General features: G+C 36.1%; 1 long non-coding RNA gene across 3 annotated transcripts; it reads left to right on the plus strand.

The window, feature by feature from the left end:
- Nucleotides 1–4,909: 4,909 nt before the first annotated feature.
- LOC308199079 lies at nt 4,910–12,780 on the plus strand. 3 transcript variants are annotated; one of them, XR_013954372.1, is made up of 6 exons: nt 4,910–5,259; nt 5,472–5,512; nt 6,234–6,278; nt 8,467–8,611; nt 11,447–11,551; nt 11,648–12,780. It is a non-coding gene; the product is annotated as an uncharacterized lncRNA (long non-coding RNA). The 3 variants fall into 3 exon arrangements; XR_013954371.1 differs by having other exon boundaries at nt 11,447–12,780; XR_013954373.1 differs by having other exon boundaries at nt 8,467–8,587; nt 11,447–12,780.
- Nucleotides 12,781–15,721: the final 2,941 nt, after the last annotated feature.

A 15,721-nucleotide genomic window follows, 5' to 3' on the forward strand; every position in this document is an offset into this window, starting at 1 on the left:
CTTCTGTACCCTAAACCTATAGCCCAAAGCCTGAGGCATGCCCCCGTGCTGAACTGAAGCACGTTATGTAAGCAGGGAGAGTGGCAAATCACAAAGGGGACTTTCTGATGAGAGATTGTGCCCAGCTGCTGGTTTATAGTTCCCAGGCAAAACTGGAGCCTGAAAATATCACCGTGCCCCCTCCCTGCTCTGCTCCCAGGAGACATTTTCCGGCAGCCTCACTTCCAAGGTGCAGCTAATGCTTCTGCTCTGCCAAGGAGGACTGCTACAAATGGATGCTGGTCTCAGCTGGGAAATCGCAGTCTGTGGCACAGCCTCCCAGAAAAGACTGGAGTCTGACCACACAAATGCTTTTTCTCATCTCCATTACTGGGAGGCAGCAGGCATTAATCTCTTCCAAAATGTGCTTTTAGCTGTTGTTTCCCAGAAGCAGATCAGATTTACTTTTTCTTTTTTTAATGTGACCTGCATTTAGAATAACTCAAAGTAAGTGCTACTCACTGCCCCAAGTTGAAGTGTTAGAGCTAACAATTTAGTAAGAAATTGCAACTGGGTATTAAATACCCAGATGCTTGATTAGGATCATTAAATCGAGTTTTAGTTTGAATATTGAGCCAGTCTGAACACTGATGCCCTCAAGATAATGTGTGCCTAGATGATTATTGTAAGTAGAAGTAACAGAAAGAAATATCTTTTAGGGCATGAAGATCATCTGATGAATTTCACAAAGAAACAGACAAAGACGGAAAAACCCTAGAGACCAGGAATGAATGTGCCATCAGAAATCTACATATTTCTATTAAATTTGCTTTTCTACAGTTCCACACAGGAATAGTGGGTACTTTTATGGCCTTAAAGTGTGAGGCAGTCAGATCAATCCTATTTCTTAGGAGAAGACTGTTTGAACACCATTTCTATTTTACCTTTCTGGTTACTGGTAAGTTACTCCCTGAATAATTATCAGCACTGTGATGCTGAATATTTATAAACCATGTCAAAGTCAGTCAATATTTCTTCAAATTACACAGGGGATAATTAAGTACTTCAAAGACTACTTGTGTTTGAGCAGTGACAAAATAGGCTTTGAAATGAAAACATTTCTCCTGTCCACTCAACCATCACCTTATGGAGGTGCAGTGGGATGCACAATCTGATATGACCCAGAAAACTGGAAGTTGCATTTTGCCTCTGCAGTTGGACCAGGTTTTATCTTCGTGCAGTTGTTTGTGCAGTGGAATTCCAGAAAGCCAGAATTTCAAACCATTTGAGATAACAATCATGAAGTTCAAAAGCTTTGAAACAAATCCAGCATGTGGATGTACAATAAGAAATTTATTAATTCCAAGCGTTTTCTTCTGTTTGCACAACATTCCTCTCTGAATACATTTAGTAAGTAGTTAATTATGCTTTTCTGAACAGGTGCATTTTCCAGCTTGCTATAAAACTATATCCAAACAGTCTGTGCAGTCAAAAATCACCTATGTCCTAGAGTCTGGCTCCAAAAAAAGCATTATCAGTCAAAAAACAAGGTTCAGCTCAAGCTCTCATCCTACACTTTATATTCCCTTAGGATTCTGTCTGCAAGACTCCTGAGCCCATTCATATTTTTTGCTTTGAAGAGCAGCACCCATTTCTTTTATAATAAGCCATCTGCTTGGTGTGTTAAAATCCATGCAACAATTTCCCAGCAGCACCAACACCTGCTAATAGGGCATGGAGTTCAGGCAGACACTGCCAGCCTGTCACAGCTTCTTATCTCCCGTCGCTCTAATCTTCAGAGTGCTGTCTGGGATTATCTCCTGGAAATCAAATGCCCAGCAAGATGGCTTTTTAAACCATACATCACCAAACATGTGCCATGTGTCTGATTGAGTTCATTGCCGCTGTAAACATATTTTATTATACAGATCAATGCGAATTTACAAGCTGTAGCAGTATAATATTGACATAACACAGTATTTCATACAATAACTTTTTATAGTCCTCATCACTCCAGACACGCTCTGGGTGAAATTCAGTACTGATGTAAGCAGATACCATAGTACCAAGGGCATCCGCAGACTGCAGTCAATTACACAAACTTAATGGGGCCCCTTTAGTTCAGGCATGGTTTTAAACGGCTTTAAGACATGAGCACTTTATTTTTAGCCACAAAAGATATCATTTCAGGGTGTCTTTATCTGTTTAGTAATCAAAGCTTGGAGGTACTTTTTCAAGTAACCTTGTCAAATTCCTATCTGTTGTCTGCCCTAAGAAAAAGGGAGTCTCATAACTTAAGCAGTTTGGAAAGACATTTCTTTATGCTGAGCAGCCATCAACCAGTAAAAAATTCCCACTGCATGCGAGTTGTAAAACCAAATGATTCGTATTGAAGGAAAGCAGGAATTTATATCTGTTGGTCAACTAAGCTGATGTCATTATTCAGGAGATAGTTTTCATAAATATTCACAAACTGGGATAAGATCATACAATATTATCAAAGGCTATCTGTGGTATTGCTGGCCTGCAGGCCCAAGTAGATGCGTGAGCAGCTTGTCCTTTTCAGTCAGACATGGGAAATAAACCATTACTTAAACAGTATGGTCAGGAATCACTGAGAAGAAAAATGGAAATGGAGAAAAATTTCTGCACCAATAAAGCTGTGGTATTTTGGATGTAGTTAGTGTGCCCTTCTATAGCATAAAAGTTCTCAGACTCTTCAAACAATCATCATCTTACCAAGTGTAACTGAAAGCTGTTTCATACAGGTTCATTGAAATTGTGTCCGAAGGGATCAGTTCATTGGTTTGGTGTATTGCAATGTGACAACTACTTTGTGTGATATTGCATTTCTACCACCTTAACAATTTTTAGTAAAGACAATTGGTCTCTATGTTGGTATCTAAGCTTTTTGACCTAGAGAGGTTCTAGGTCTTTTCTTTCAATTATGGACATCTCAAACTTTGCACTTATTTTCATTATTAAGGTCTCTTGATACACTGTTAGTTTAATTTTGGGTTGTGAAGAAGAGAAATAAATCCTTTTACCTATAGTATTAAAGTTTGTATGAAAAGGTTGTCCTAGGCAGGACAGTCTTTCATTCACTTGACAATCCTGTACAATCATTACTCTCAATGCTAGCAGGTAAATATTACGCATCTCCATTAAAATACAGATTCAAATTTTTTTCCCCCAGTGCTATTGGTTCAATGTCACATCAGCAATGAATTTATGTTGCAAGCCACACAGTAGATAAAGATCTGAAATACGTACAAGGTTGAGAAAATCTGTTTTCAGCATTTAGCAAATTTACTTCATGCTTTGCTTGGAACATGACCTTTGGAGTTTCTGGCAGAACAAAGTACACAAGTCCTCCCAGATCCCATTCATGTGCTCAACTGATTAGATGTCATAGACTGTGTTACAAAAATTAGCATAGAGTATTAATTTATATCCTTGTCATGTTTCTTAATAGTTTAAAAATCCCATGATTTTACTTTATAAGTAGTATCTCCAGAATTTGTATCCTGTATAGTATTGATACAGCAGTATCTATATCTTTCTGAATTTGCAGGTCCAGATACAAGTTTTCACATGAACTAAACCCTGAAGAATCCTATACCTCAGAAATACATAGTTTTCTTATAAAAGGGGCTATTGTAGTTTTGATATTTAAATATAATATAGCTGTAGACAGAGCATTAATCTGAAGCTGGAATTTCATTAATATGCACCATTAAAACATTGAAACATGTTCATTCTTCACTGTTTGCACACAAAAAAGTCCTCAAAAGTTAAGATTTTGTAAATCCTAGATGATACAAAAACTTCTTTCCATGGGTCTACCATTGTATCTCAAAGCAGTTTCTAGCTGCATGAATAGATCAGTTCTGGGGTTGTTAAATACAAGCAAAATGCTTTCCCCAGCTGTAAAATTTTGCAAGGGCGACAAGCATCTTCTAATGACTATGACAGGACTACAGAATCCTTTTAAGTATTTACTGGTATGTTGTTTTTTTCCACCTACATAATATAAATACTATTGTTCTCTTGCTAAAAAGAACGCTAGATGTGTCTGTAACCATGCGGTACATGGAAGAGAGGATAAAGCATTTCTGAACTCAAAGTCATTTCATTACTAGACTTGAAAGAAAGCAGCACAGTGAAGTGACAGCAGAATCAATACTACCTTCTCCAGTGTAGTAAGATGGAGAAGTTTCATGAACAGTGAAAAATTTTTCTTAATGTCCATACCACAAGGTGCACTGTGCTGCATGATGCAATGCCATCTAAACTACACACACTGAATTCTGATTTGTCAGAGCTTATTTATGCACAGGGTCAGATGCTCGGGTGCCTCTGCACTGCAATTTGGTTTCCTCAAATGCCTCTTAGCCTGGCCAGGTGGGCACCCTGAACGCATCATGCACTGCCTCTCACCCATTCAGATTAGGATGTTGCAGCAGAGGACATAGGGGTAATAAAAGCAGCCAAATATTTTTGGAGAAAAAAGTAGAAAGACAAACTGGGGGTCAAGGTCTAGCAATCTGCATTTATAGGAACAGTTAAGGTTAGAATCACAGTAACCTCTTTAGCAACATATGGTAAAACCCTACCAAGGCTGAATTTGTACTGCACAGCAAGTAAAACAGAACAACTATCTGTTTACACGGGACAGGTCTTCATGCAAGAAACAGTACTGAATGGCAGTTCTCATTGCATCTGGGCTGTGGGCAGTACTCTGAATCTTCTGTAAATTACATGAACTTAAGAAAGTTCAAATTTATATTACAGAAATACAACATACTAGGAGGCAGCAAGAGTATGACTGCTCATTACGGGAGCACAAGCCAAGAGAGATCCCCCTGCCACAGAACAAGAGCCTCAGCAACCCATCTCATATTATCTGAGCAAGGTAAGCAGAACAGACCTGAGACAGCAGCTGGAATCAATCAACAGCCCATATCATAAGGCAATATTGTGGTGATGAGACAGGTACAAAGCCAAGCTAGGAAGCCACCCTAGAGATACAGCTAGTACACAACAGCTTTACACCTAGGCTAGGCCCATGCAAGATACCAGCATTCCTCTAGCATAGCCTAAGTAGGAGGCTGAAAGCTCAGGGCAGAATAAATAGAGCTCTGAAGGGTGTGGGGGAGCCTCCAGGTGGGGCAGATCAGAGCCACTAAGGCTTATTAGTGTCCTCTGTAGCCTGATACAGTAATTTTCATAGCAAGGAGGATTTGTGGGTATCTTTCATTTGAAGCTCTGCAATAGCATGTAAGATTTTCCATTTTGTATTACCTTTCATAACGTGTTTTTGTATTGTATGTCTTATACAAGTTTTATCTATGTTTGTATAGATGGGTATGTGAAATTTAATTTGATCTGTTGAACAGAGGGAACCTTTCCATATAACAACACAATTTTGTTTGCTTAATCTTTTCAGTTGAATCTTGCTTGGTATTTATAATAAAAATTTCTGTTTCTAGAAAGATAAGCAGCATAGGAGTCAGCTCATAGGAGAGCTAAGGTAATATTTTCTATAAGCTGAGCAATGTTTACTTGGTTTTGTTCTATTACTTTTAGAAGCTTTGAATTTACCTGTATTGTAAAATACTCACTAAAAGGATTTATTAACAGAGGTTATATAATAAACTGAGATATATGAACTGAGGACTTGAGGAACAATATGCTATGAAATGATTTTTTTTTATGTTTAATGTGGATTCCTTTGGGGGGGGGAACTTGCATCATCATGAAAGATGCTTTATTCTTTTTAAAATGAATAGGGTTCAAAATGTTGAAATGTTGAAAAGACAATTTAATAACAGTCCTAATTCCTTTAAAGGACTGTGTTTTTACTTAAAAAGGAAAGGTTTTTTTTCAGATGATAATTTGAAGCAGGTATTGGCAGACTGTGGGTTTGCTACTCTCCAAGTCCCATCCTACTTCTATATCAGACTAAATGTCTATTGCAATAAAGTAGGTGGAAGAGAAATGTTGACTCAGAATAACTTTGTTTTGTAAAAAGCACACCAAAATTAGCAGGATGATGGAAACTTGACAAGATTTTTACCATTCAAAACTCTGACAGTTGTGGAAGATTTAAATAGTTTTGCTCTTTTTTTTCCTCACTTATATTTTCCTTTTATTCTGTCCTCACTTAAAGACTACATGAAACTTAAAACAATATGAACTTGGATTACTTGAACAAGAAACTCTTTAATTTCCTTCTTCTCTCTCACAAAAAGGAAAGGAAGAGTGACGTTCCTAGCATTCAGCCAAAAACTCTTAAGGTAACTGAACCTCACAAATGAAATATTTAATTCTTATTTAACTCTTATTTAATAACTTTATTGCTTAAGACTCTTCATTATCTAATCACAAAAACATAGGCTTTATACATGAAATAATGACACTGTCATGGGTTTTCCATAAGCTAGTTTGGGGTGTATTTTTATACCAAGTACAAGGTAGAGAGCTACAACATTCACAAGAAGTAAATGGAGATTTCTTTCTTAATTTAAGGCATAATATAGAGTTCAAAATTAACTTGTTCATGTATGACCAAGCTCACTTGTCTATCTGTCTCTCACAGATAACAATTATTTTGCAGACAACAATGAAAGGGGTACATACACTGAAAAAATACTACACTTTAAATCCAGAATAGAAGTGTAATACTGTAGAGCAGTAATAATCATTTTCTGAAGCAACTCTTTGTAGTAAAGTAGTAGTAGTGAAGGCCAGGAGAGGACACAAACTAGATAAAACTTAAATCTCACTTCTAAAGTATCATCTGGAAAAATAAATAAATAAACAAAAACCTTGAGTTCCAAAATATCAGGGACACAATTGTCAGGCTGGCTTTATTTAACTTTATGGAACCGCGTGTAAGGTTGAAACAGCGTACAAGGTTCTTATCAGTAAGGGTAAGCTTTGAAATACCTACCATCTAGCTAATACTTAACCCCTCTGTTTAGTTGCCAATTAGATATAGCAATATTGGAAAGAGTAACACTTTAATTTTCCCAGAACTATTTTTAATCAGCTTTCTGACAGGCTCTTCATATTTCTAAAGCTGCTACCTCAAAAATAAAAACATGCTGTCAAATGAAAATGATAAGCAGAGTTTTCATTTCTGTATAGTTAGTTTTCTTTATAATCTCATTTCATTATATATATATGTAAGTATTAAATCAGTAAATATTTATCACAAGCAATGTAGAAAATGAGAGGAAAAGCAGTCAGAAAATATTTATTTTTGCTATATATCAAAAAATAAAACAAGTACAGACTAAAAGTATAAAATGTTCCGAGAGAAGTGTGCAATATATATTTTTACAGAGACTGTCTCCTCATACAGGTACAGATACAGAGTTTGGCTGTTCCAAAATGACCTATTTATTTCCTCAAGGTCCCCAGCTTTTTTTCTGATGTTTACAGGGGTTGTCCTAAGCAACCAGATAAACCAGAGACATTTAAAGGGGCCTATCCTGTTTGTGCTGTACTATCCAAATCGCAGAAAGACAACGAACTTCAGAGTGCCCTGCCTATGGAGAAATGCACAGCCTGATGTAGGAGCATATTTGAATTCCTTCACAACTACTTTCTGTAGAAAAGCAACAAGACTGCTACAACCATACCTTACATAATCATGATGAAGCCTGGGTTTGGTTCAGACGGGAGAACATACTTCTGTGACTTTTTTCCCTGCTCATGGCAGAGGGGTTGGAACTGGATGATCTTTAAGGTCCCTTCCAACCTGAACCATTCTATGAATACAATAGATAATATTAATGTAGCTTAAATGTCCTTATTTTATAGGGAAAATCCCATGAAATTGGAGGACTGATTTGTCCAAGAAGTAATAGTGATTCCATTGAGTGGTTATGACATTTTATATCAACTAGGATAGAAAATGGAGGCCCTACTCAAAGTTAGGACATCATTTTGAATGTCCAAACGTACATTAAAACAGTTTGTTCAGACCAAATGTCTGCAAATTATTTTATTTGGAACTGTTGGAAAGTGACTAGAAAGCTCTGTGCACAAAGCAGCCGCACAGCCAAGGATAAACCTGGACTGCTCATGCATTGCTGAGACCATAACAAAAGCACAGGTTCTCCTAGCCATAAGCAGCACTCTTTCTTCCCAAGCTGAACGTGTTACCTCCCCTGCAATTTTGTGTCTTAAAAGACCGTAATATGTTTTCCTGTTGAATGAGACAAGGTCTAAAAGTTCTTCTCTGTAACGATTTTATCTGTTTTGTGTTCTCTGCTTTTTCTGCGTGTGCTGTAGTTCTTCTGGCTTCTTTATTCTCTCCCTTTACCATTTTCAAAATCTCTTCTGTTCTGCACTACTTTATTCCCTTACTGTGGTTACAATGTTCTCCTCTCTTGCAGCAGGGTTAAGATGCCCTTCACAAGGGGTTCTGCTGGTTTCTCCATGCTTCTTCCAGCCTTTCTCTCCTCCCCTCCCTAGAAATCCCAGCTGCCAGGGGACTGCCACTCTCTAACAGCACTGGAACTTCCAGAAGCCCTTGACATGATTTGTCTGTCTCAACCTGAGATTTATGGATGAAAAAGCACTGCGCAACTGATAAGTATTGGCAATGATTGTATTATTTGTATGTAAAAGGATCGTTATTTAAAACATTTAGCTCCCCATTGAAACAGGTAGCAGATTAGAAAAGAAATATCCCTCCCCTATCTTCCATTAAGAAAGTACTTTTAAATGAAGGACAAAGTAACCTGCATTTATCATACTTAGCATACCTAAGAAATTATAGGAATAAATTACTTGCCTAGGAGAACCATTGCTAATGTCTTTTTTACCCAATCAGATTCTGTCCTATACTAACCTTGATGGAACAAATATGGCTAATTATGCTCCTTTCTCTGCAATACTTTGGTGGAATGTTATAGCAGCATGTAAGCAAAGTGTTTTCTTTAAGATGCTTTATAAGAAGGAACAGCTGCAAAAATAGAATAACCCAGGCCCAGTACTACAGATAATATCCTGATGCCACTGATTACAAAGCTTCTTTTGAGTACGAAGTAGGATTTTGTTCTAGACTTCCAGGAAAAATACTTTTATCTTCAACAAAGGCTTTTATGGCCTTTGCCTCCGTGTGTGTGCACTCAAGGGATTAGAAATCTCAACTGTGGTTTGCCTTTTTAATAATGACCAGGTAGGGCCCCAACTCATTTAAACATGCACGCATATTTATGTTCAAATCTGTTAGTGTAAATGAGGCCTAATGTCCCCATTATTTGGACAAAGCAGGGGATGCTAACCATCATCCAAGTGTGATGCTGGATTTCAGTAGCTTTCAACTATTAAAAAATAATTACATTGTAAGTAAATTTGCAGTACAACAGAGGGGGAAAAAAGTAAGTGAACTGAATGGAATGGGAAAGGAGAGGAAGGGAGACAAAAAAGGATAAAAAAGGAGTACAGGCAGAGTGTGAGAAGACATATTATAGCGTATTTAAAGGCTCCTTTAAAAGCTCTTGAAGCCTTTAGCATTAGGAAAAGGACGCTTCTTAGATCTCTGACGAAAGATCCAGAGGATATTCAAAGGTATCTGTTTTAAGTGATCCACACAAAATTGCATCACCCCAAGTTAAAATATTGCATCTGGCCATAACATAAATAAGTGTCAACGTTATCCCTAACAGGGTCAGGTATCTGTATGGCTATATGTTCTCTATTAGATCTTGATTAATTGTCTTTTCCAGAAATTATTTAAAAGTAGTTTAAGTATTTCTTTGGTTTCCAGTGCTGTAAGTTAATTTCTTTATGTAGACATTTGATTCATATATTCCTTGGGAATAGATCTGCCGTTTGTGCAAAATAGAATGGATGGAGATCTTTCATGCAAATGTGACAATTAAAATGGTAATACCTAATACTAATTTAGAAAACAAACAAACTTTCACATTCCTGTGAAAAACCTGTATTTCATGTTTATAATCTTTTAACATGGATTTTAAAAAAGGTTCACTGGGAGCAACATATTTATGTCAACTATTATTAGAAAATGAGTTAGTTTCAGATGTTAAATCGAGTTTTAAAAAAATCTGTAAATCTGTCTTGGATTAAATGCAAGTAGAAGTCAAAGATCTCTGGGATAAAAAGAACATGCTTGAAAATATTCTCTTGCTGGATTGGTCATGCAACTATCAAAAGTACAGAACATCTGATATCAAACCACATTCTGCCAGTGACATCTTAGATTCTAGAGTTGAGAGGGAAAAGCTTTTACATCAGTATTTGCATTACAACCACTTGGAATAACCACTTTATGTTGCTGAGGATTAATACATTCTTCTTGGCTAGCACCATAGATACTTGTCTGACAAAGCTAGAAGGAGATCTACAAACCAAAAATAGATCTTCAAAAATTTCTAAGTTTGTTTCTTGGCTGTTTTTTTTTTTGGATGGAAAGTGGCTTTTACTGTTTGTTTATTGCATGAATTGATTCATGCCTATAAATGCAATACTATAATTTTCTTTATAATTTTTCATAATGAAAGGTTGCTGGTATAAATGTTCCCTTAGAGTTTTAGTTTTCTGTCTCCTAAGTGTGAGGAAAAGGCACATGATGCACATGATTAAAAAATGTCTGTAATCATCTGAACCTAGAATGACTCCTCATTTATGGCACTGGCAGTAATAAGAAATGAAAGACACTGAAGAAATCAGAGCATTTAAAGTCTCAAATTCTGGAAATACCAGAAACTACTGGAAAAGAATAAAAGAACACTCCAATGTACATCTGGAAGCACTAGGTGTTATTTAAAAGCAAGTCAACCAGAAGGTTTTCCTTCTGAAAATAGCAAGTGCTGATGCATTTGGCATATTTAGCAGTTTTCAGCAATCCAGGCAAAACAGGATAGTTCGAAAGCTGTTACAAAAAATGAGTATTATATTCTAAAAAAAAATTAAAAATAATAATTAAAAAAACGTATGAAAGTTACATATTTTGAACCTGAAGGTTTGAAAGTATTTTGTAGTTTATACAGTTGGGGTGACAAATTTTAGCTCAGTATATTTTTGCCTGTTACAAGGTATTATAATAAAGCATGGCATTAGTCTGTCTTAGGGTAAGGACTACTGAAGATTTTTATATTTAAGAAAACCTTCCAATTCTATAAAGCTAATTAGCCCCTGGTTTGCAATAAAATGGAGAGGGAATAGTACAGTAATAGATTGCTGGGAGAAGTAGACCCCAGATGAGGCAATTTAGAATATGCTGAGGAAATGGTACTTGAATAAAGCATTGGACTGCATAGTGTTCTGACACCTTAGATGTGACCAAGGCTCAAAATATTGTAAGACAAAGAAGTTAGATTTTTAAAAGTACGCAGAGCTTGAAATCATAAACAAGGAATAACAACACAAATTGAGCAAATAGGAGAAGCTGAAAGCTAAGCAAAAGCTTGTATTAATTTGACAGACTCTTCAAGCACCAGGATTGTGAACCATGAGCAAACTGCATGTTGTTAACACCTCTGACTGAGATGACCGTTCTCATATGAACAAAGGACCTTTGCAGAAGATGGTGTGTGCAAAAGAAACAACAGTATGATGTAACCACGAGAGCAAATAGTAGTTATGCACGTCTAATTGAATGTAATACATATCCCATTATTTCTAGGACCTGTGTTATAACCCCCTGAGAAAATCAACTGCTTGGAGAAAGATAAATGGGTAAAATTCAGGGTTTGTGTTTCCCCAGAAAATGTATTGTTTCTGTTCAAAAACATGCTTCTAGGTAAAAATAATAAACCAGGAGAGCCATCCTAGACTGGTTTTCTATTTTGAGAGAGCACTACTAAATATATTACAGCTGAAGAGCTGATTCTGCATTAAAAAAGCTTCATAGCTAGACTTCTTTACCCAGTGATGATATATGACTGGGGGACACAAGTTATAGGACAGGCACTTGAGTAGAATACAGTGAAGGTTGGATTTAGGTATGTCAATACTAACTGTCGTTATTCCTAATTTATTGGGTTGTTTGAAATGATGTTATAATACTAAAGCAGTAAAAAGATTTGCAGAGTATGTACAAAAGAAGCTGGTAGTTACTTGCAAAAATCTCATGGAGAAACAGTAACAAAACCCACACAACTAGAGAGCTGGTAACAGTAGCATCTGAGAAGAACTGGCATGTGAATAGCTACAAAAGTATAAATAAAGCTGACTGATCCCATCTCTATTTAAAGTGATTGGGATCCTGGAAGCTGTTGTCAGCAAGGAGTGAATATAATCCAGTAAGAATATATGATGCAAATCAACACAAATGGTAGTGACACTTTGAAGTCAGACTAACATTTGCTGAGCAGCAGCAAAGTTGGTGGCTTTGTATCTTATAAATCACATTTTTGGAAAAACAAAGCAAACAAAAAACATAAACACTTTTTAAATACCAAAAGAGAGGAAAGAAATGACAAAGACTCATGTTTTGCTTGGGGAAAAAAAAAAATCACTTGGTTGGAAGCAAAAAAAAAAAAGTTTAAAAGATCAAATTTTGGGACCTACCACTTAATGAAAATGTGAATTTTCTACCTCCAGCAGAAGTATCACTGATATTTCAAGCAAATCTGTGAATATAAACCATGATATGAATACCTCTGAGGTCAGCTAAATGTTAATGATATGGATATTACTTTGTTTATAAGTGTAAGGAATTCTGTGTGATATTCAAATTGCTTAAGAATTGTTATTAAACTCGGGAAAGGTATACATGATGCTAGGAATTGTTTAGTATTTTGAAAGAGGCATAATTTTTCTAGTCTTAGAAGTTCTGCAGATACACATGCTCAGTCAAGCAGAAGCATTTGAAACTGTATCATGAAATAAAGAGGATCCCTTTAGAGCACCTTGGCTCCAGAAAAGTCACTGAACACACTGGACAACAGAAGAACTTATTTTGGGCTTTCTGTTTACCAGGATCATTTCAGTAAAGTATACTTTCAATATATTTTACTTTCCGTTCTATTAATGCCACAGTCTACACTGACTCTATTCAAATTTCTACTTGGCTATGTAAGCACTGAAGGTGAAAGCATATCCTAAAAAACATGCTTAGTTATTTTTTTGTTAATTTGGTGCCACTGTTTTTGAGATGAATACAAAGAAATTTTTAAGTCTGCTTCTGTAATGCTAAGTAAAAGCAGTTCTCTCTTAGAAGACTTTTCTTACATCGTGTAACTATGATCAGATGTCAATGTCTTTGATATACAATGCACACAGATATCTGCACTGGAGTTCTGACCAGAATTTTTTCCTTCTAACTCATTCTAGCACTTAAAAGAAATCAAGTGGTGATAACAAGCTCAAAATTTGGTGTTTTTTATCATAAATCTTCATACCAAAAGATGACACAGCATGACATCACTGTGTGATGACAGGGGACATCAAGAAGAAAAGGAAAAGCAGGTAAGAGATGTCTTCTAAAAAAAAAAAAAAGTTAATGTCTCTCAATAAACACTGTTTTCTTGTGCTCTGTTATTTAGTAATACTATTTTTTTCTTGACATCCACTCCAATTGGGCATGATTCTAATGTATTTTCCCTTCTGTTATCTAAATAAAATTATAAGAATACCTCTTAGAAAGTGAAAAATAAGCTTTTAAACTAGAATGAGGGATTCTCTGCATGGTGATACTGTGAAATAATCTAAATTATTTTTTTCAGATGCAGTAGTCAAGCCTCATAAACTCATTGTGTGAACTCTTTTAGTTAGGATTAAAGTGACCTTCATTTAAGGTAGCCTATTTCACTTCCAAAGTAAGTTAAACTAAATTGAATTTAGGTCATTTTTAATTCTGAATAAAAATACATACAGAGGCATTCAATATAGCTTAATGTACTTTAAATTAACAAGTGTAATTAACTTGGAGATCTCTGTAGAAAAGGCCTAAAAAGAGAAATCTAAAAACACTACTATTTTTGTTTTAATCTTTTTATTCTGCAAAAGGTAAGTGATCCAGAGTATCAATGCTCAATACACAGTAAGAACAAACATTAGTATAATATTGGTCACATCTAAATTACAGTAAGCATGCAAATAATGAAGATTCAAGTGCACTGAAAATGTTTTAATATACAGTTTATTAAACAGCTACACATTTTGAATAGAAATACTCATTGTGTAGTCAAAGTTATTCAAACTTTGTGACTAGACTGGAACTATGTTAGACAACTATACCATTCATTTTTACTTAAGTTTTGCTCTTTCTATAGTTCGTGTACTGCAAACCAAATATGTTGCTGAACTACTTAAAGTGCAAGAACAAGACATGCAATTAATTTCTTCAGTGTTCTTCTCTGCTCTTATATTTTGTACACAATCAACCGTTCAGAGTGAACCAAATCAAGATATTTTTTACTACCTTGCTTTTCTTGGCTAGGCAATCTATCATGGATTCAAAATGTTTGGACACCTGTGTACAAAAGTTAAGGTCTTCTCTTGATGTGGATAAGGAAAACTTTAAAATGAGCTGATGGCAGCAGGATACACAAAAGGAACATAAAGTTAGTTACAGAAGTCAGTCAGTAAGAATTTTCCTTAACAGTTATTAGTAGTTCATTCTGAATCACAAATTTGCAGGCAGTGTCTTCCACAAACATGGAAGAATCTGCAGAACAGTAATAAGCAACTGAAAGAAGTGTTGTTTGACTGATAGTGAGAGACGATGCCTCTTCTCCCAAATGATCACATAAGATAAAGGGCAAAAACTGAGCAGCTGGACTTACCCATTAAGGAGGTCTGTAATTTATCTCTGCAAAAAAACATGTTTAATCAGTAGGACATTGATCACAAGACAGCACCTAGTACCTCCAATGAATGAATATATATCTACTATCCATAGTAAAACTGACAAATGTTATCTTGTCAAGAGGCAATACTGAAGGAAGGCAGAAGCACAGCTCAAACTTTCCTTTTTTAATCTATATTTAAAACACCAGGGAAAAGAAAATAAATCACCACCTTGCAACCTTATGACTCTTGAGAGGTTTATGGTGAAACAGGTATAGCTAAAAGCAGTAAGAAAATATATAAACAATATATAAACACTTTGCTTCTGTGTTTTAAATACTTTCTCTGACCAGTGGCTATCCTGGGAAATGTCTAGCACCAAGAAGGGAAGGATGGAAGTGGCAAAGTGTTGACTGCAAGTGTAAAATTCCTTTGGAGCATCTTCCTTTAAGTGTACCTAGTCACACTGAAGGAACCTCAAGTTATTCTTAATTAAAAAGCCTCCCACTTTGAACTAAAACGTCTTACAAAATTGCAACAGTCACAGGTGGGCAGTATGCTTTCCTGAGGCTCCAGATTCCTCCTGGACTCACAGTCAGAATGCATCAATGAGCATTTTTCAGGGCAATTGATAGAGCAAGTTGTTGTACCAAGTTGCTCTGGTTTCATTTGGATTCAAGAGCTGGTAATTTCAGATACTGTAGAAACACAGTGTAAGACCTTTCTTTTGCTCTTCTCTGTGAGGATGGGTCTCAGTAGCAATGAGTTGGGCATCAATGGATTTGGCCTTACCTGCACAATGATGTACTGTATCACTCTGTACAGCTACTGCATGGAGCAGGGGAAATTGCTGTACTTGAGCTTTCATCCTCTCCCCTAGCATATCTACATGACATAGCTGATATTTTCTTGGCACATCTGAAATTATGCTGCAGCAATGAATATTCCTGTTTCTGGGTCAGGA

Source organism: Anser brachyrhynchus (assembly GCF_964034855.1).
Source record: "Anser brachyrhynchus genome assembly, chromosome: 8".
Lineage (NCBI taxonomy): Eukaryota > Metazoa > Chordata > Aves > Anseriformes > Anatidae > Anser > Anser brachyrhynchus.